Source organism: Ranitomeya imitator, chromosome 1 (assembly GCF_032444005.1).
Source record: "Ranitomeya imitator isolate aRanImi1 chromosome 1, aRanImi1.pri, whole genome shotgun sequence".
In the NCBI taxonomy this organism is placed as follows: Eukaryota; Metazoa; Chordata; class Amphibia; order Anura; family Dendrobatidae; genus Ranitomeya; species Ranitomeya imitator.
In genome coordinates, this window is record NC_091282.1 from 995837995 (window position 1) to 995859484 (window position 21490).

The window sequence follows — 21490 nt, forward strand, 5'->3', positions numbered from 1 at the left end:
AGAGTCCAATGTATAGGATGTGGTCATTCCACATGGTTCAATGAACACGTGTGAAATCACCGCGTGAACAAAAGTCGGCAGCGCTTTGGATAGAGCGGGTATCTGCTGCATACCCGGACCATGGAAACATACCCTAGCGCAGATTTTGTGTGTGTCTTTATTTACCTCTTTATGTACCATTTTATTATGTTCATTACTAAAAATCGGGCTTGGTGTTATCCATCTATTATCTATCTACAGTATCTGCCTATCTTTCTGTGTGTGCAAACATTATTCTTCAATGGAGTATGTAAATGAAGAGGTTGGACAAAAATAACATCGCAATTCTTTTTTTTTTTTTTTTTTTGTTAAATGATATATCTTTATACAGCTTACAAAAAGGCATACATATCCGCATGGGAAAAAACGCATGAAAATCTGCATTAACCCCTTTACCCCCAAGGGTGGTTTGCACGTTATGGACCGGGCCAATTTTTACAATTCTGACCACTGTCCCTTTATGAGGTTATAACTCTGGAACGCTTCAACCGATCCCGTTGATTCTGACATTCTTTTCTCGTGACATATTGTACTTCATGATAGTGGTAAAATTTCTTTGATATTACCTGCGTTTATTTGTGAAAAAAACGGAAATTTGGCGAAAATTTAGAAAATTTCGCAATTTTCCAACTTTTAATTTTTATGCAATTAAATCACAGAGATATGTCACACAAAATACTTAATAAGTAACATTTCCCACATGTCTACTTTACATCAGCACAATTTTGGAACCAAAATTTTTTTTTGTTAGGGAGTTATAAGGGTTAAAAGTTGACCAGCAAGTTCTCATTTTTACAACACCATTTTATTTTAGGGACCACATCTCATTTGAAGTCATTTTGAGGGGTCTATATGATAGAAAATACCCAAGTGTGACACCATTCTAAAAACTGCACCCCTCAAGGTCCTCAAAACCACATTCAAGAAGTTTATTAACCCTTCAGGTGTTTCACAGGAATTTTTGGAATGTTTAAATAAAAATGAACATTTAACTTTTTTTCACAAAAAATTTACTTCAGCTCCAATTTGTTTTATTTTACCAAGGGTAACAGGAGAAAATGGACCCCAAACGTTGTTGTACAATTTGTCCTGAGTACGCCGATACCCCATAAGTGGAAGTAAACCACTGTTTGGGCGCATGACAGAGCTCGGAAGCAAAGGAGCGCCATTTGACTTTTCAATGCAAAATTGACAGGAATTGAGATGGGACGCCATGTTGCGTTTGGAGAGCCACTGATGTGCCTAAACATTGAAACCCCCCACAAGTGACACCATTTTGGAAAGTAGACCCCCTAAGGAACTTACTAGATGTGTGGTGAGCACTTTGACCCACCAAGAGCTTTACAGAAGTTTATAATGCAGAGCCGTAAAAATAAAACAAAAATTTTTTCCCACAAAAATTATTTTTTAGCCCCCAGTTTTGTATTTTCCCGAGGGTAACAGGAGAAATTGGACCCCAAAAGTTGTTGTGCAATTTGTCCTGAGTGCGCTGATACCCTATATGTGGGGGGGGAACCACCGTTTGGGCGCATGGGAGGGCTCGGAAGGGAAGGAGCGCCATTTGGAATACAGACTTAGATGGAATGGTCTGCAGGCGTCACATTGCGTTTGCAGAGCCCCTAATGTACCTAAACAGTAGAAACCCCCCACAAGTGACCCCATATTGGAAATTAGACCCCCAAGGAACTTATCTAGATGTGTTGTGAGAACTTTGAGCCCCCCAAGTGTTTCACTACAGTTTATAACGCAGAGCCGTGAAAATAAAAAATCCTTTTTTTTCCCACAAAAATTATTTTTTAGCCCCCAGTTTTGTATTTTCCCTAGGGTAACAGGAGAAATTGGACCCCAAAAGTTGTTGTCCAATTTGTCCTGAGTACGCTGATACCCTATATGTTGGGGTAAACTCCTGTTTTACTTTTTCAACGCAGAATTGGCTGGAATTGAGATCGGACGTCATGTCGCGTTTGGAGAGCCCCCAATTATAACTGAAACCCTAATCAAAACACACCCCTAACCCTAATTCCAACGGTAACCCTAACCACACCTCTAACCCAGACACACCTTAACCCTAATCCCAACCCTATTCCCAACCGTAAATGTAATCCAAACCCTAACCCTAACTTTACCCCCAAACCTAACTGTAGCCTTTACCCTAGCCCTAATGGAAAAATGTAAATAAATACATTTTTTTTAATTTTTTGATTTTTACCTAACTAAGGGGGTGATGAAGGGGGGTTTTATTTACTATTTATAGCGTTTTTTTAGCGGATTTTTATGATTGGCAGCCGTCACACACTGAAAGACGCTTTTTATTGCAAAAAATATTTTTTGCGTTACCACATTTTAAGAGCTATAATTTTTCCATATTTGAGTACACAGAGTCATGTGAGGTCTTGTTTTTTGCGGGACGAGTTGACGTTTTTATTGGTAACATTTTCGGGCGTGTGACATTTTTTGATCGCTTTTTATTCCGATTTTTGTGAGGCAGAATGACCAAAAGCCAGCTATTCATGAATTTCTTTTGGGGGAGCCGTTTATACCGTTCTGTGTTTGGTAAAATGGATAAAGCAGGTTTATTCTTCGGGTCAGTACAATTACAGCGATGCCTCTTTTATATCTTTTTTTTTTTTTTTTTTTATGTTTTGGCGCTTTTATAAAAACTATTTTATAGAAAAAATAATTATTTTTGCATCGCTTTATTCTGAGGACTATAACTTTTTTAATTTTTCACTGATGATGCTATATGGCGGCTCGTTTTTTGCGGGACAAGATGACGCTTTCAGTGGTACCATGGTTATTTATATCCGTATTTTTGATCGCGCGTTATTCCACTTTTTGTTCGGCGGTATGATAATCGTTTTTTGCCTTGTTTTTTTTTTTTTTTACCTTACGGTGTTTACTGAAGGGGTTAACTAGTGGGCCAGTTTTATAGGTCGGGTCGTTACGGACGCGGCGATACTAAATATGTGTACTTTTATTGTTTTTGTTTTTTTATTTAGATAAAGAAATGTATTTATGGGAATAATATTTATTTTTTTTTAATTATTTTGGATTTTTTTTTTTTTTTTTTTACACACTTGGAAATTTTTTTTTTTACTTTGTCCCAGGGGGGGACATCACAGATCGGTGATCTGCCAGTTTGCACATCACTCTGTCAGATCACTGATCTGTCTCAGAGCGCTGCAGCGTTACCAAGTGCCTGCTCTGAGCAGGCACTTGGTAAGCCACCTCCCTCCCTGCAGGACCCGGATGCCGCGGCCATCTTGGATCCGGGGCCTGCAGCGAGGAAGGAGGTAGGATACCCTCGGAGCAACGCGATCACATCACGTTGCTCCGGGGGTCTCAGGGAAGCACGCAGGGAGCCCCCTCCCTGCGCAATGCTTCCCTGCACCGCCGGGACATCGCGATCATGTTTGATCGCGGTGTGCCGGGGGTTAATGTGCCGGGGGCGGTCCGTTACCGCTCCTGGCACATAGTGCCGGATGTCAGCTGCGATAAGCAGCTGACACTCGGCCGCGCTCCCCCCGTGAGTGCGGCCGATCGCTGGACATACTATTCCATCCTTGGGAAGTAGGGCCCACCCCACATGGACGGAACAGTACGTCCATTGTCAGAAAGGGGTTAAAACTGCATCAAATCTGCGTGGATTTTCAACTGCGTTTTCTGCCAAGAGAGGCCGAATCTGCGCAGAAAATTCCACAGGCAAATCTGCAACGTGTGCACATACCCGTATAAAGCTTTCAAATGTGTGGCTACAGCAGTGAACTTCTGCATGTGTGCCACTACCTTGGCGTCAATTTTGTTGTCCCAGATGGCTGGTAGGCCAGTTAACTCTGAGCATACGGCAGATGTGCTGTGCTGCTGTATTAAAATGCCGAGTTCACAAAGTAGTGGTGCATGCAGGAGTTCACTGTACATGGCTACAGTATGTGCCACTACCTAGCCGTCTTAGCACTGACACCACAGCACAGCATGTCTGCTGTATACTCGCAGGGTGATCTGCTTGCTCTGTTAGACTTCTGCAGCATGTCCAGTGTGTCGCCGTGGCAGGGACACATGGACAGAAATGTATTGTGCATGTCCAAAGTCACAAGGCATAGGGGCCCTGCAGATGTGATATTCACTTGCTGAGCTGGATTGGTCTCTACTAACTGCACACCTTTTGGACTAGACCAGCTAATTAAAACGTGTGGCACCAAAATATTGTAAAAATTTTTTTTAACCCCTTCATGACCCAGCCTATTTTCACCTTAATGACCTGGCCATTGTTTGCAATTCTGACCAGTGTCCCTTTATGAGGTAATAACTCAGGAACGCTTCAATGGATCTTGCCTGTTTTTTCGTGACATATTGGGCTTCATGTTGGTGGTAAATATAGGTCGATAATTTTTGCGTTTATTTGTGGAAAAAAACGTAAATTTGGCAAAAATTTTGAAAATATCGCAATTTTCAAATTTTGAATTTTTATTCTGTTAAACCAGAGAGTTATGTGACACAAAACAGTTAATAAATAACATTACCCACATGTCTACTTTACATCAGCACAATTTTGGAAACACAATTTTTTTTTTGCTATTAAGTTATAAGGGTTAAAATTTGACCAGCGATTTCTCATTTTTACAACAAAATTTACAAAACCATATTTTTAGCGACCACTTCACATTTGAAGTCAGTTTGAGGGGTCTGTATGACTGAAAATACCCAAAAGTGACACCATTCTAATAACCGCACCCCTCAAGGTGCTCAAAACCACATTCAAGAAGTCTATTAACTCTTCAGGTGTTTCACAGCAGCAGAAGCAACATGGAAGGAAAAAATGAACATTTAACTTTTTAGTCACAAAAATGATCTTTTAGCAACAATTTTTTTATTTTCCCAAGGGTAAAAGGAGAAAGTGTACCGCGAAAGTTGTTATCCAATTTGTCCTGAGTACGCGGATACCCCATATGTGGGGGGAACCACTGTTTGGGCACAGGGCTTGGAAGGGAAGGAGCGCCATTTTATTTTTTTAATGAAAATTTGGCTCCAATCCTAAGCGGACACCATGTCATGTTTGGAGAGCCCCTGTGTGCAAAAGATTGGAGCTCCCCCACAAGTGACCCCATTTATCTAGATGCATAGTGAGCAATTTGAACCCCCAGGTGCTTCACAAATTGATCCGTAAAAATTAAAAAGTACTTTTTTTTCACAAAAATTTTCTTTTAGCCTCAATTTTTTCATTTTCACATGGGCAACAAGATAACATGAATCCTAAAATTTGTTGGGCAATTTCTCCTGAATACACCGATACCTCATATGTGGGGGTAAACTACTGTTTGGGCGCACGGCAAGGCTTGGAAGGGAAGGAGCGCCATTTGACTTTTTGAATGAAAAATTAGCTCCAATCATTAGTGGACACCATGTCGCGTTTGGAGAGCCCATGTGTGTGCCTAAACATTGTAGCTTCCCCACAAGTGAACCCATTTTGGAAATTATACCTCCGACGGAACTTATCTAGATGTGTGGTGAGCACTTTTTACCCCCAAGTGCTTCACAGAAATTTATGACGCAGATCCGTGAAAATAAAAAATCTTTTTTTTTTCCTCAAAAATGATTTTTTTTAGTCCGCGTTTTTTTATTTTCTCAAGGGTAACAGGAGAAATTGGACCCTAAAAGTTGTTGTCCAGTTTGTTCTGAGTACGCTGGTACCCCATATGTGGGGGTAAACCACTATTTGGGCACACATCAGGGCTCGGAAGGGAAGTAGTGATGTTTTGAAATGCAGACTTTGATGGAATGGTCTGCGGGCGTCATGTTGCGTTTGCAGACAAACAGAAACCCCCCACAAGTGACCACATTTTAGAAACTAGACCCCCCCCCCCCAAGGAACTTATCTAGATGTGTGGTGAGCACTTTGATCCCCCAAATGCTTCACAGAAGTTTATAACGCAGAGCCGTGAAAATAAAAAATCATTTTTTTCCCACCAAAAAATGTTTTTAGCCCCAAATTTTTTATTTTCCCAAGGGTAACAGGAGAAATTAGACCCCCCAAGTTTGTTGTGCAATTTTTACTGAGTACGCTGATACCCCATATGTTTGGTTAAACCACTGTTTGAGCACACGTCGGGGCTCGGAAGGGAGGGAGCACCATTTGACTTTTTGAACGCAAGATTGGCTGGAATCCATAGTGGCGCCATGTCGCGTTTGGGACCCCCTCATGTGCCTAAACAGTGGAAACCCCTCAATCCTAACTCAAGCACAAACCCAAACACACCCCTAACCCTAATCCCAACCCTAACCCTAACCACAAGCCTAACCCTAACCCCAACACACTGCAAACCCTAATCGTATCCCTAATTCCAACCCTAAGGCTATGTGCCCACGTTGCGGATTCGTGTACGGATTTTTCAGCTCCGTTTTTGAAAAATCTGCAGGTAAAACGCACTGCGTTTTACCTGTGGATTTCCTGTGTTTTTGTGCGGACTTCACCTGCGGTTTTACACCTGCGGATTCCTATTGAGGAACAGGTGTAAAACGCTGCGGAATCCGCACAAAGAATTGACATGCTGCAGAAAATACAACGCTGCGTTTCCGCGCGGTATTTTCCACACCATGGGCACAGCGGATTTTGTTATCCATAGGTTTACATGGTACTGTACACCGCATAGAAAAACTAACCCTAGTTCTAACCATAACCCTAGTTCTAACCCTAACCCTAGTTCTAACCCTAACCCTAGTTCTAACCCTAACCCTAGTTGAAAAATAAAAGTAAATATATTTTCTTTATTTTATGATGTTCCCTACCCATGGGGGTGATAAAGGGAGGGGGGCTATTTACTATTTTTTTTTATTTTCATCACTGTGGTAGAACCTATCACAGTGATCAAAATGAATGAATGAATCTGCTGGCTGGCAGATTCGGTGGGCTGCGCATGCGCCCGCCATCTTGGAAGATGGCGGCGCCCATCCTAGAATCTGGATGGACACTGGCAGGGACTCCAAAGGTATGGGGGTTAGAACGGACAGCGGGGGGGGGATGCCGGACAGGACGGAGGGGAGAGGAGGGCACGGAGGACTGGACAGATGGGTAGGAAACTCTGACGGCGGCTGCAGATCTCCGCTGTCAGTTGGTGGGGCAGTCAGATCGGGGTCTCCAGCCATGGCCAATGATATTGCAGCATCAGCCATGGCTGGATTGTAATATTTCACCAAGTTTCATTGGTGAAATATTACAAATTGCTCTGATTGGCTGTTTCACTTTCAACAGCCAATCAGAGCGATCGTAGCCACGTGGGGGCAAAGCCACCCCCACGGGCTGAAGTACCACTCCCCTTGTCCCTGCAGATTAGGTGAAATTGGAGTTAACGGGAACCTGTCACCCCGTTTTTTCAGATTGATAAAAATACTGTTAAATAGGGCCTGCGCTGTGCGTTACAATAGTGTATGTAGTGTACCCTGATTCCCGACCTATGCTGCGAAATACATTACCAAAGTCGCCGTTTTCGCCTGTCAATCAGGCAGGTCGGGTGGGCGTGGTCAAATCAGGCTGGTCAGGTCGGGTGGGCGTGGTCACAGCGCTGTTTCTTCCCCAGCTTTACGTTGGTGGCGTAGTGGTGTGCGCATGTCCCAGTGCCGAATCCACTTGCGCGCACGTGAAGAAACAGCGCCACGATCTGCGCTATTACTGTCTTCGGTGGGGGCGGCCATCTTCCTCGGGCCGCGCGTGCGCAGATTGAGTGCTCTGCTGCACGGAGCTTCAGGAAAATGGCCGCGGGATGCCACGCGTGCACAGAAGAGATCGCGGAGGCCATTTTCCTGAAGCCGCGTATGCAAACTCGGCTTCAGGAAAATGGCCGCCGCAATCTCTTCTGCGCACGTACGGCATCCCGTGGCCATTTTCCTGAAACCCCGTGCAGCAGAGCACTCCATCTGCGCACGCGCGGCCCCAGGAAGATGGCCGCCTCCACCGAAGACAGTAATAGCGCAGATCGTGGCGCTGTTTCTTCACGTGCGCGCAAGTGGATTCGGCACTGGGACATGCGCACACCAATACGCCACCAACGTAAAGCTAGGGAAGAAACCGCTGTGACCACGCCCCACCCGACCTGAACAGCCTGATTTGACCACGCCCACCCGACCTGACCAGCCTGATTGACAGGCAAAAACGGCGACTTTGGTAATGTATTTCGCAGCATAGGTGGGGAATCAGGGTACACTACATACACTATTGTAACGCACAGCGCAGGCCCTATTTAACAGTATTTTTATCTCAATCTGAAAAAACGGGGTGACAGGTTCCCTTTAACCCTTTCATCTGATCTGCAGGGACGCGATCCCTCCATGACGCCACACAGGCGTCACAGGTTGGATTGGCACCGACTTTCATGACGCCTACGTGGCGTCACAGGTCAGGAAGGGGTTAGTGGGATCTATGCCGAAACATTGAAATTGCTAGAAATGACAAATGCAGCGCTGTGATTAGTTAATAATTAGTCCTGGACAATATCCCACAGGTGATCACAGGATAAAAATCAATAAATAGAGCAGTAGTTGACAAAAAAAAAGTTCGCTTTAGTAAAAATCAAACTTATTAGTGAGAATCTGTGTGTCTGTCTACGTGGCCTCCTAGTTAGTGTTTGTACACATGTACTTCAGAAGAAGACAGTTAGATCTAGTTCACATCTGCATTGGACTCTTATCACTGATCCGGGGAAAATACTGAGCCAAATAGCTCAGCGTGCTGCTTTATTTAGTCCGATAAAACAGACGTGAGGAAAATCATTTGAAAGTACAGATTTGTTATTGCTTGAAATTAGACTTGAGCAAAAAGGTTCGTAGGCCCTTGGTCCAGCAGCCATGCCGCTAGTCCGTGTCTGCCAAGCCAGAGCACTGTGCACTTGTGAAATGTTCATGGATTTGATTTTGTTTAGTGAGGAAAGTGTTGTGCAAACCTAAAACTCCCCAAAAATGTAGAAAAAAAAAACTAGATTTTATTTATAAGCCATCTTCCCTGACCCTAGCTGAGGACAGTCCATGTAGAGGAGGTAAAGCCAGGAGTGGCGTAGCCTGTGGTTGCTGGTCTGTACTTCTCTCTTTTGATAACTACTTTGCATGCTGTATTAGAAATGCAAATGCACCTACAGGCAAAACATGTCCGTTTAGGCAACCAATGGGAAAATACAGATGGAGTTATTTCTAAAGAGAACACCAGCAATTTACATTTCGAAGCTTCCATCAACATCCTCCCTCCTCTTCGTTCGTGAGCTTCTCACAGACTGCCGCACATAGACAGATGAGATGAATGGAAGAAAATGACTGCCGCTTCTCCCCAGAAATGATTTGAATCACTTGAATTCTAGATTAGCGGGAGCAGAAGTATTACTTTTGGGATCTGTAATAGATTGCTGTAACATATGAGAGGATTTCTGGGGCAGGAAGCACCTCAGACTGCCATTAATTTCAATGTTGGGTAATCCTGGGGTTGACGCATGTTGTGGTCACCTACCTATGTATCTCCATTTTCTGACAATGGCAGGTTTTGTAGTAAATCTTGATATTTGTCCCTAAATAAATGCTAGTTGTAAATCTGGTCAACCTGGATAAGCGATTGTTCTGCTCCCAGGATTCATATGGGCTACAAAGTGTCAATTCTGATTCGCGTCTAAATTTTCTGCGCATTTGCCTGTGAGTTTATAGCCATAGACTGTGCCATATAGAGGCTATAGAAGGCAAACAGAGGAAAGGGTGTTCTTTTTTTTTTTTGTGAAACTCGTATCCAAATTTTTTTTAGTCAGACGTACATTCTTTTAACCCATTATCTACCAATGTCCTTTTTTTGGGACGCCTAATCTTTTGCTTCTAGCAACTAAGATTTTATAATTGGGTCCAATTTTTTTGTATTGTGTTTGTAAAATGAATGTTTTCAAAATAGGAAATTGTCATTGTCATTTTTAATTGAATATTGGGACGCTCTTTTCTGAAAAGTCCGTACTTGTAAAAATTTTAATTTGGCAAGTAATGGGTTAAATAAGAATAAAAAATACCCAAACGTGAACAACTTTATGAACTAAAGAGTTAAATGCAAAGGGGGGTGAAGGAGGGATGGTTTAACCTCTTGCCTTAATAGGGCCTACAGCTATGCCTTATTCCATTTTTTATGGAAAAATGTATTTGACTCCCTGACTTTTTAATGCAGGCTCCCAAGCCGAGCCCGCATCTTTCCTGGCAGATGATTGCTGTGATATTCAGCCATCATCTACTTTTCTCCTTCCCCCATGTCAGCACCACAGAGAGTGGGGATCTGCCCCTGAGGGACACGAAACAAACAGATAAAACTGGTGGTATCTCTCCCTCGCATCAGTTGGTTTCCTGTTCCTGACGGGGAATCTTCAGTATGGCGTACCGGAAGATAAGATCCAAGAAGATGATGATGTCCAGGCCTGGCTAGACCATTATAGGCAGCGGGAAGGGAACCTGCCACAGCCCCTGCTCTGTCCTGAAGCTGCCACCGCTGGGACCAAGGAGTCTTGCGGGGGGAGCTCAGCAGCCGCACCATTCTTCGGTGCTGGGCTTTCCGGATGTCTGGTCTGCGCATGCGTGGGGTTGCGCTGAAGTTTTCCTCAATGATGTGGCCGGGGGGCACATCATAAGAAGGAACTTCCGCGGTGAAACTGGAAGTAATACAGAGGAAGCCTGGTGGCTTATTCAAATACAGGGATCGAGGTGAGACGTTCCTTGCAGCCAGCGGTCCCATGCAGGGCAGCAAACTGCAGCAGCCACCACTGCAGCACCAGATGCCGCAACAGCTAAAAAGATCACATGATTTTTCAAGCAAGCAGAGTGGACGTTCCAGTGGCCATTCCAATCAGTGCAGCAGAAGCTCTGGCACAGTGGACAAGTCTCCCGCCTTAAAGGGAATCTGTCACCCCAAAATTGGCCTATAAACTAAGGGTACCGTCTCACAGTGGCACTTTGGTCGCTACGACGGCACGATCCGTGACATTCCGGCGATATACTTACGATCTCGCTGTGTCGGACACGCTACTGCGATCAGGGACCCCGCTGAGAATCATACGTCGTAGCAGATCGTTTGAAACTTTTTTTCGTCGTCAAGTGTCCCGCTGTGGCGGCATAATCGCATCGTGTAACAAAGGTGTGCACGATATTGTATACGATGTAATGGGTGGAGGAGCTTGATACGTAGGAGCGCACGACTTTAACATCGCAAATACGTCATGAAATTATCGCTCCAGCGCCGTGCATTGTGAAGTGTGACCGCAGTCTACGACGCTGGAGCGATAATAGAGCGACGCTGGAGCGTCACAGATCGTGCCGTCGTAGCGACCAAAGTGCCACTGTGAGACGTTACCCTAAGGCCACCGGCATCAGTGGCTTTTCTACAGCATTCTGTAATGCTGTAGATAAGCCCCCCATGTCACCTGAAAGATAAGAAAAACACTTTATATTATACTCACCCAGGGGTGGTCCCGCTGTGGTCCGGTCCCATGGGTGTCCGGGTACTGCGCCTCCCATCTTCATACGATGAAGTCCTCTTGTCTTCCTGCCGCGGTTCCTGCGCAGGCGTACTTTGTCTGCCCTGTTGAGGGCAGAGTAAAGTACTGCAGTGCGCAGGAGCCAGGCCTCTGACCTTTCCCTATGATCCTCCCCGGAAGAACACAATGCCTTGGAGTGTGAGGTATTGGACCTAGTGAGGTCCCTCCTTGGGAAAAGATGAATGGTTTCTACTCCCCATTGTTTCTGGTAAACAAACCAGACAGGTCATTCTGGACAATTTTAAACTTAAAAAAAAAAATTGAACCAGTATGTAACAACTCAAACGTTCAAGATGGAATCAATAAAAGTAGCCATCAAAATATTGTTTCCCCAACAGCTTCATGACGGTCCTGGATCTGAGCGACGCAAAGACTCTCAAAAATTCCTCAGTTTTGCGGTCTCCATAAAAGGAGAAACAAATTTCTTTCAATACAAGGTCCTTCCTTTCGGCTTGTCAGTAGCCCCTTTGGTGTTTACGAAGTTAGTGGCGGAGGAAATGGCGCACCTGAGGGAGCAAGACATTTTGATTGTCCCTTACTTGGACGACTTCTTGGTGATAGGTGACTTGGTCCAACATTGCAATACACAACTAGACAGGGTAATGAACTCTTTAGTAAACCTAGGCTGGCTATTGAATCTAAAAAAATAAAATCAAAGATCGAGCCAAAGACTGCGCATGAGTTCCTGTGACTCCCAGAAGCAAGAGTGTCGCCTCCTGGAGGACAATAGGGAAGATTGCGAGTCAGGTGTTGAGGGTATCACAATACCCATCCATGACTTTGAGAAGGGCCATGTCCTTGTTAGGTTCCCTAACCTCTTGATGCCAGCAGTTCACTGGGCCCATGTACACACCAGGGGCCTCCAGTGGGACACTTTAAAAACCAAGTCGTCTTAAAAAGTCTACTTAGAACGTTGTATGACTGTCTTCAGCAAGTATTCGTTCCCTGAGTTGGTGGAAAGAGATAAGCAAATGTAAATGGGTCCCTTGGGTGACCAAAGTGTCCCAAGTAGTTGCCACAAATGCAAGGGGGCTCACCTGGATGACAAGGTTACTCAGCGGGTCTGGACGAGGCATTAGTTGGATGTATCATTAAACCAAAAGGAGCTGTTGGCAGTGAGTTATGCCCTGTTAAAGTTCTTGCATACGATGTCTCCCGCAGACATCGCTGAATCGGCGTGTGTGACGCCGATTCAGCGATGTCTTCACTGGTAACAGCGCGCAAGGCCGCGCTTAGTAACCCGATGTTTTCCCTGGTTACCATTGTAAATGTAAAAAAAAACAAACAGTACATACTTGCATTCCGGTGTCTGTCCCCTCGCCGTCAGCTTCCCGCACTGACTGTGAACGCCGGCCGGCCGTAAAGCACAGCGGTGACGTCACCGTTCTGCTTTACGGCCGGCCGGCGCTCACAGGTTTACCCTGGTTACCAGAGGAGTTCGGCATTGTTGGTCGCTGGAGAGCTGTCTGTGTGACAGCTCTCCAGCGACCACACAGCGACGCTGCAGCGATCGGCATCGTTGCCTATATCGCTGCAGCGTCGCTTAATGTGACGATACCTTAACCTGTTTTTCTCATTTTTCAGGTTACATCGGGTGCTTATCTACAGCATTCCAGAATGCTGTAGATAAGAACCTGATGCTGGTGAGCTTAGCTCAACTTCCATTTTGGGGGTGACAGGTACTCTTTAAGTATTATGATAAAAATGTTTAATCTTTTGTCAATAACCTGGAGGTCCTCCTATGCTCTGTAAACCAACTGATGCGAGGGAAAGGTACCACCCTTTTATCTGTAGATATCCTGTCCTTGAAGGGCGAATCCCCTCTCCGTGGTGCTGTCATGGACTCTGAGAAATCCCGTTACCGGTAAGTAACTGTCTTTAGCAGTTCCACCCAAGGCTGTTAACTTGTTAAATGGCATTGTCAATCTCTGACAACAACATTTGTAGCTCACCAACGGAGGGACGCATAGTTCTGTGTGCCCATTGGCACCCCATGATGCTATTGAGAGGCATCAATGAGTTGTCATGATGGCCGAGTGTCAGCTGAATATCCCCGTGCCTGTCAGAATGGTTCTGTGACCACTAGCTTCTGTTTGGTGTTCATAGGTTACTGTGATTTGTGCTATACACAGCAGTACTGTAGTATTGCTATGCATAGTACAGGCAATCACAGGTTCAAGTCCACTAAGAGGATTCCAAAATAGAGAAACATGAAGAAAAATGTTTTTAAAAGTTCAAATTGCCATCACTTTTCCTCCATAAAATATATTTAAAAAAAGTACATGTGGTATCACTATGTCTGTAAAAGTCCAGAAAATATGAAATTAACTCCATCTGTAAACTCTAATGGCAAAAAAATAATCAGAATTCCAGAATTGTGTTTTTTTTAGTCACTACAGCCCTTCAAAAAGTGCAATAAAAGGTGATCAAAACTACCTCAAAATGTGGTCAATAAAAACGTCAGCTCAGGGTGTAATAAAAAAAACAACCGCTCTCCTCTCACACATCCCTCTCAACCGAAAATTAAAATCATTCTAGTTCTAGAACAAGGTGACACAAGCTTGTTTTTTATTTGTTTCTTTTATAAAGCTTGTGATAGTCCTTGCATTTTCTTGATTCATTCACTAAAAATTGTGCTTGCGGGATGATGATTTTTTTTTTGCACAATTCTTTAAAATGTTGCACAGTAGTCAATTACACTGATTTTGTACAGGAGCTCAAAAACACTGCGACATTTTGAAAAAGGAAAATAAAAAAACTACTTTGTGTTCATTATTTGATTTGCATCTTATTTTTAATTAACTTGGTGATCAAGTAACGTCAGAAAAAATGCATGAAGACAATGATGAATCGGGCCTAGAAAGTATTTTACAAACTTTATTCCTTTAGCTTAATCGGCGGCCGTTCATTCTTCTGGTCAGGGTTGTAAATCGGTACGGAAAGCTACCGTAACACCAATAATAAGATAATTGGAGAAATTCCGTCATTAGAAAGAAGTCACAGGTAATTTTGTTCTTTACCAGAAAAGAGGGAACCTCGCTGTAATCGCAGGTTTAAGGGAATCTGTCACCAGGTTTTTGCTACCCCATCTGAGAGCTGAACTTGGGGGCAGAGATCCTAATTCCTCTGATGTATCACTTACTGTGCTGCTTGCTACAGTTTTGATAAAATTCCAGTTTTGTTTGCTACTTACCTACCAGTTCTCTGAATACTGATCTGTGTACACTGCATAAGCAGAAAGCTGCCAGTCTGTGGAAGCGATGGCGTTATACAGAGCTCATGAATATGGAGGACTACATGGTAGCAGGTTTACTAGTTCTTCAGTGATAATCTGCTGATAATACTGCTGTTATTAATCAAAACTGCATCAAGCAGCCCAGTAAGTGACATCTCACTGTAATCAGGGTCTCGGTCTCTACATCATACCACTCTCAGATTAGATGGCAAAAACCTGGTAACCAATTTCTTTTAACCCCTTTCCGACATCAGGCGTAATAGTACTCCAGCGGTGAGCCCACATCTTTCTCGGGACATGTCCACTGTTTTGAACAGCTGACATGTGTCCGCAATAGCCACAGGTGGAATCGCGGCTATTAACTAGTTAAATGCCACTGTCAGATGTGGACAGCAGAATTTAGGGTATGTGCACACGTAAGAATTTCTTGCAGAAAATTCATGAAGAAAACCGGACATTTTCTGCAAGAAATTCGCATGCGTTTTTACCGCTTTTTTTGCACATTTTTTCGCATTTTTTTCTGGAGTTTTCCCAATGCATTGTATAGCGGGAAAAACGCAAAAAAACACCCCGCAAAATTAATGAACATGCTGCGTTTTTTACCGTGATGCGTTTTTTTCACAGAAAAAAAACGCATCATGTGCACAAAAATTGCAAAGTGCATTCTAAATGATAGGATGCATATGTATGCGTTTTTTAATGCGTTTTTATAGCGAAAAACTGTGAAAAAACTGCAACGTGTGCACACAGCCTTAAATGGCGATTCCGGCAATCGCGCCAGAAATGCGCACACCGGTGACATGCTTCTCGTGCTTGCAGGTCACCAGTGTATCGGCATGACAACACGAGGTCTCCTGGATACCTCTATGGTTGTCACTGCCTGATTATTGTGAGCGCCACCCAGTGGTCGGTGCTCATAGCAAGTCAGCAATTCTACTACATAGAGGTCAGATTGCCTCTATGCAGCAGAGCCCATCGAGTTCCTGGAGCAGAACAATATTGTATCATACAATTAGGTTCTGTAGAAGGACGTAGATCTGGGGATTTATTATGATGGAATATAGGCTGAACTGGATGGACAAATGTCTTTTTTCGGCCTTACTATGTTACTATGTTACTATGAGTTGGAGATGGAGACTATTGAAGCATGGCAAAAGTAAAACTGTTTAAAAATATAAAAAAAAATACCGTATATACTCGAGTATAAGCCGAGATTTTCAGCCCATTTTTTTGGGCTGAAAGTCCCCCTCTCGGCTTATACTCGAGTCATATACCCGGGTGTCAGCAGGGGAGGGAGAGCGGGGGCCGTGTAATCATACTTACCTGCTCCCAGCGCGGTCCCTGCAGTCCCTGGCTTCTCCGGCGCTGCAGATTCTTCCTGCACTGAGCGGTCACATGGCACCGCTCATTACAGAAATGAATAGGCAGCTCCACCCCCATAGGGGAGGAGCCGCATAGTCATTGCTGTAAATGATCGGTGCCATGTGACCGCTCAATTACAGGAAGAAGCTGCAGCGCCGGAGAAGCCAGGGACTGCAGGGACCGCGCTGGGAGCAGGTAAGGGGAGCGCAGCGCTATAATTACCTGCTCCTCGCTCCGGTGCGGCTCCGTCTGCAGCGTCCTCTAGCAATGACGCTCAGGTTAGAGGGCGCTGTGACGTAGTCTGCTGAGCGTCAGTGCTGGAGACGGAGCCGCACGAGGAGCAGGTAATTATTGAAAGCGCCGGCGTCCTGAGAAGAGAGGTGAGTATGTGATTTTTTTTTTTTTTTTTTTATGGCAGCACCAGCAGCATTCTAAGGAGCACCTATGGGGCCATAAAGGTGCAGAGCATATATGGGGCACAGCATTATAAGGAGCACCTATGGGGCCATAAAGGTGCAGAGCATATAAGGGGCACAGCATTATAAGGAGCACCTATGGGGCCATAAAGGTGCAGAGCATATAAGGGGCACAGCATTATAAGGAGCACCTATGGGCCCATAAAGGTGCAGAGCATATAAGGGGCACAGCATTATAAGGAGCACCTATGGGGCCATAAAGGTGCAGAGCATATAAGGGGCACAGCATTATAAGGAGCACCTATGGGGCCATAAAGGTGCAGAGCATATAAGGGGCACAGCATTATAAGGAGCACCTATGGGGCCATAAAGGTGCAGAGCATATATGGGGCACAGCATTATAAGGAGCACCTATGGGGCCATAAAGGTGCAGAGCATATAAGGGGCACAGCATTATAAGGAGCACCTATGGGGCCATAAAGGTGCAGAGCATATAAGGGGCACAGCATTATAAGGAGCACCTATGGGGCCATAAAGGTGCAGAGCATATAGGGGGCACAGCATTATAAGGAGCACCTATGGGGCCATAAAGGTGCAGAGCATATAAGGGGCACAGCATTATAAGGAGCACCTATGGGGCCATAAAGGTGCAGAGCATATAAGGGGCACAGCATTATAAGGAGCACCTATGGGGCCATAAAGGTGCAGAGCATATATGGCACAGCATTATAAGGAGCATCTATGGGGCCATAATCAAAGGTGCAGAGCATATATGGGGCACAGCATTATAAGGAGCATCTATGGGGCCATAAAGGTGCAGAGCATATATGGGGCACAGCATTATAAGGAGCACCTATGGGGCCATAAAGGTGCAGAGCATATAAGGGGCACAGCATTCTAAGGAGCATCTATGGGGCCATAAAGGTGCAGAGCATATATGGGGCACAGCATTATAAGGAGCACCTATGGGGCCATAAAGGTGCAGAGCATATATGGGGCACAGCATTATAAGGAGCACCTATGGGGCCATAAAGGTGCAGAGCATATAAGGGGCACAGCATTATAAGGAGCACCTATGGGGCCATAAAGGTGCAGAGCATATAGGGGGCACAGCATTATAAGGAGCACCTATGGGGCCATAAAGGTGCAGAGCATATAAGGGGCACAGCATTATAAGGAGCACCTATGGGGCCATAAAGGTGCAGAGCATATATGGGGCACAGCATTATAAGGAGCACCTATGGGGCCATAAAGGTGCAGAGCATAAATGGGGCACAGCATTATAAGGAGCACCTATGGGGCCATAAAGGTGCAGAGCATATATGGGGCACAGCATTATAAGGAGCACCTATGGGGCCATAAAGGTGCAGAGCATATAGGGGGCACAGCATTATAAGGAGCACCTATGGGGCCATAAAGGTGCAGAGCATATATGGGGCACAGCATTATAAGGAGCATCTATGGGGCCATAAAGGTGCAGAGCATATATGGGGCACAGCATTATAAGGAGCATCTATGGGGCCATAAAGGTGCAGAGCATATATGGGGCACAGCATTATAAGGAGCACCTATGGGGCCATAAAGGTGCAGAGCATAAATGGGGCACAGCATTATAAGGAGCACCTATGGGGCCATAAAGGTGCAGAGCATATAGGGGGCACAGCATTATAAGGAGCATCTATGGGGCCATAAAGGTGCAGAGCATATAAGGGGCACAGCATTATAAGGAGCACCTATGGGGCCATAAAGGTGCAGAGCATATAAGGGGCACAGCATTATAAGGAGCACCTATGGGGCCATAAAGGTGCAGAGCATATATGGGGCACAGCATTATAAGGAGCACCTATGGGGCCATAATCAAAGGTGCAGAGCATATATGGCACAGCATTATAAGGAGCATCTATGGGGCCATAATCAACGGTGCAGAGCATTATATATGGCACAGTTGTATATGGAGCATCTATGGGGCAATAATGAACGGTATGGAGCATCTATTTTTATTTTTGAAATTCACCGGTAAATGCTGCATTTTCTACCCTAGGCTTATACTCGAGTCAATAAGTTTTCCCAGTTTTTTGTGGCAAAATTAGGGGGGTCGGCTTATACTCGAGTATATACGGTATATAAAAGTTCAAATCACCCCCCTTTTTGCCCCATTCAAATTAAAATAAAACCATAAAAATTAAATTAAACATACACATATTTGGTATCGCCGGGTTCAGAATCGCTTGATCTATCAATAAAAAAAATCATTAACCTGATCGCTAAACGTCGTACGTAGCGAGAAAAAAAGTCAAAACGCCAGAATTAAGTTTTTTTTTGTCGTCACGACATTGCATTAACGGGCGATCAAAAGATCGTATCTGCACCAAAATGGTATCATTAAAAATGTCAGCTCTGTACGTAAAAATAAGCACTCGCCCAACCAGAGATCACGAAAAATGGAGATGCTACGAATATCGGAAAATGGCGCAATTTTTTTTTTTTTTTTTTTTTTTAGCAAGTTTGGATTTTTTTTTACCACTTAGATAAAAAAAGAACGTAGACATGTTTGGTGTCTATGAACTTGTAATGACCTGGAGAATCATAATGGCAGGTCAGTTTTAGCACTTGGTGAACCTAAAAAAAAAAAGCCAAACAAAAAACAATTGTCGGATTGCACTTTTTTTTTTTTTTTTTTTTTTTTGCAAACTCACCGCACTTGGTATTTTTTTTTCCCGTTTTCTAGTACACGACATGGTAAAAGCAATGGTGTCGTTCAAAAGTACAACTCGTCCCACAAAAAATAAGCCCCACATGGCCATATTGACGGAAGAATAAAAAAAGTTACAACTCTGGGAAGGAGGGGAGCGAAAAACCAAAATGCAAAACCGAAAAGCTCCAGTCATAAAGGGGTTAATTTTTAGGAAACTATGTTAAATGTTAGGCTATGTTCACATGTTTTGCTGCGTTTTTTTTTTTTTTGTTTGTTTGTTTTTTCCTGCAGCTAAAACCACCCCTTGGCAGTAAAAATGCTGCATTGAATATCCCCGTTTTTGGGTGCGGGTTACATGTTTAATTTGTCGATAGTACGTTTAATGAAGTTAGTTTTATCCCCGAAAATCATTGTCATTGCTTTCCATGGGTAAAAAAATGCCGCACACAGCGCTGACAGTATTGGCATCCCTCAGATTTCAAAAAACGCCAGTGTTCACAAAACAAGCGTCTGCATCAGGTTTCTGAAATGTCACGTTTGTTGGTACTATTGGGCTATGCTCACACATTGCAAAAACCTTAAGGAAGTTGCATCATTTTTTTTTTTTTTTTTTTTTAATGGAGTCCACTAAACTTTGTCCGCATTCACAAGAGACAACAAAGACCCACCTGCTTTCTGTAGGCAGCTTCTTTGGCTAAGTTTATACTAAGCATTTTTGATTAGTTTTTTTTTTAATGCAAATTTTCAGCTCACACATTGCTTTTTTGTCCTCAGAATTTTGTGCTTTGCATGTTTTTTTGCACAATGGAGCATGTCACTTCTTTCAGCGTTTTTTTTTTTTTTCCCAGCATTTTTCACCCATTGAAATGAATGGGTGGTGAAAAAAACGCACCAAAAACCAGGTATCAGGTTTTGCTGTTTTTTTTTTTTTTTTTGTTTGTTTTTCTTGTGTGTGTGTGTGCCAATACTTGAGTCTATAGAATAGGACTTTTTTCAACATTAGGGTAAGTTCGCACAGGGTGTTTTTGCTGCTTTTTTTTCTGCAGCAAAACCTGATTTCTTGGCAGGAAAGAAGCTGTGGCAAAAACGCAGGTTTTGGTGTTTTTTTTTTTGGGGGGGTTTTTTTTTTTTTTTTTTTTTGGGGGGGGGGGGGGGGGATGTTTTTTTGGGCTAACTTGTCTTTGTGCATAGTGCCCCCATGACTTTTCTGCAGAAAAAACGCTGTAAATAATACCTGCATTTTTGCAGCATTTTTTTCATCACCCATTCAAGCTAATGGGAGAAAACCGCTGAAAGTGACGTGCTCTATGTCCAAAAAACGCTGCAAAACACAACATCCTGATGACACAATAAACCAATGTGTGTGCATGAGATTTCTGAAATCTCATAGGCCTTGCTGTACTGTAAAAAGCAGCTGAAAATTAGCATAAAACAGCATTAAAAAAAAAATGCCCAGTAAACGTTATCAGCAAGCACAAGAGACAAATCCAGCATGCCAAAACTGCTGCTGCTGCAAAAAAAGCACAAGCGGCAACAAGGAAAACCTGCTTTGTTTCCTGCCAAGAGATTGTTTTGCTGCAGGAAAAAAACGCCTAGTGTGAACTTACCTGTTAGGCTAGGTTCAGATTGCGTTAGTGCAATCCGTTTAGCGCCTAGCGCTAGCGGATTGCGCTAACGCAATGTGTTGTAAAGGGGTTGCGTTAAACGTCCCCGCTCTCGCAGATCACCGATCTGCGAGAGCGGGGAACGGACCGCGGGCGCGCCTCGGACGCTGCAAGCAGCGTCCGCGGCGCGCCACAAAACAACGGCACATCGCTAGCGCGTGCCGAAAATGGCATGCGCTAGTGATGCGCGTCCCCATTGCTGTTAATGGGCGCGCTAACGGACGCGTTGAACGGCGTTAATTTCGCCGTGCAACGCTGTCTGTTAGCGCGGTCCCATTAACGCAATGGGAACCTAGCCTTACTGGCAAGAGAGCAGGTTTTGACTGCTCGGAAAATCACAGCAAAACACAACGTGTGGACTTAGCCTAACAATCGGCTTTTAATTTGCAAAAATAAAACCGCAGCAAAAAAAAAAGTATGCTGCAAAAACTCTGTATTTGAACATATCCGTACAGTGGTTGACCTCACACATTGGATTCTTGACTGCTTTCTGCCATAATAACGAAATGGAGAAGTTATATTGGTAATTTAGTGAATAGTTGGTCCCA

The 21490-nt window shown here is 44.1% G+C and overlaps 1 protein-coding gene across 1 annotated transcript in view; it reads left to right on the forward strand.

Moving 5' to 3' along the window:
• The window catches only part of JADE1 (jade family PHD finger 1), a 110132-nt gene that overhangs the window by 17988 nt on the left and 70654 nt on the right, over positions 1-21490 (forward strand). The gene's annotated exons all lie outside the window — the stretch shown is intronic.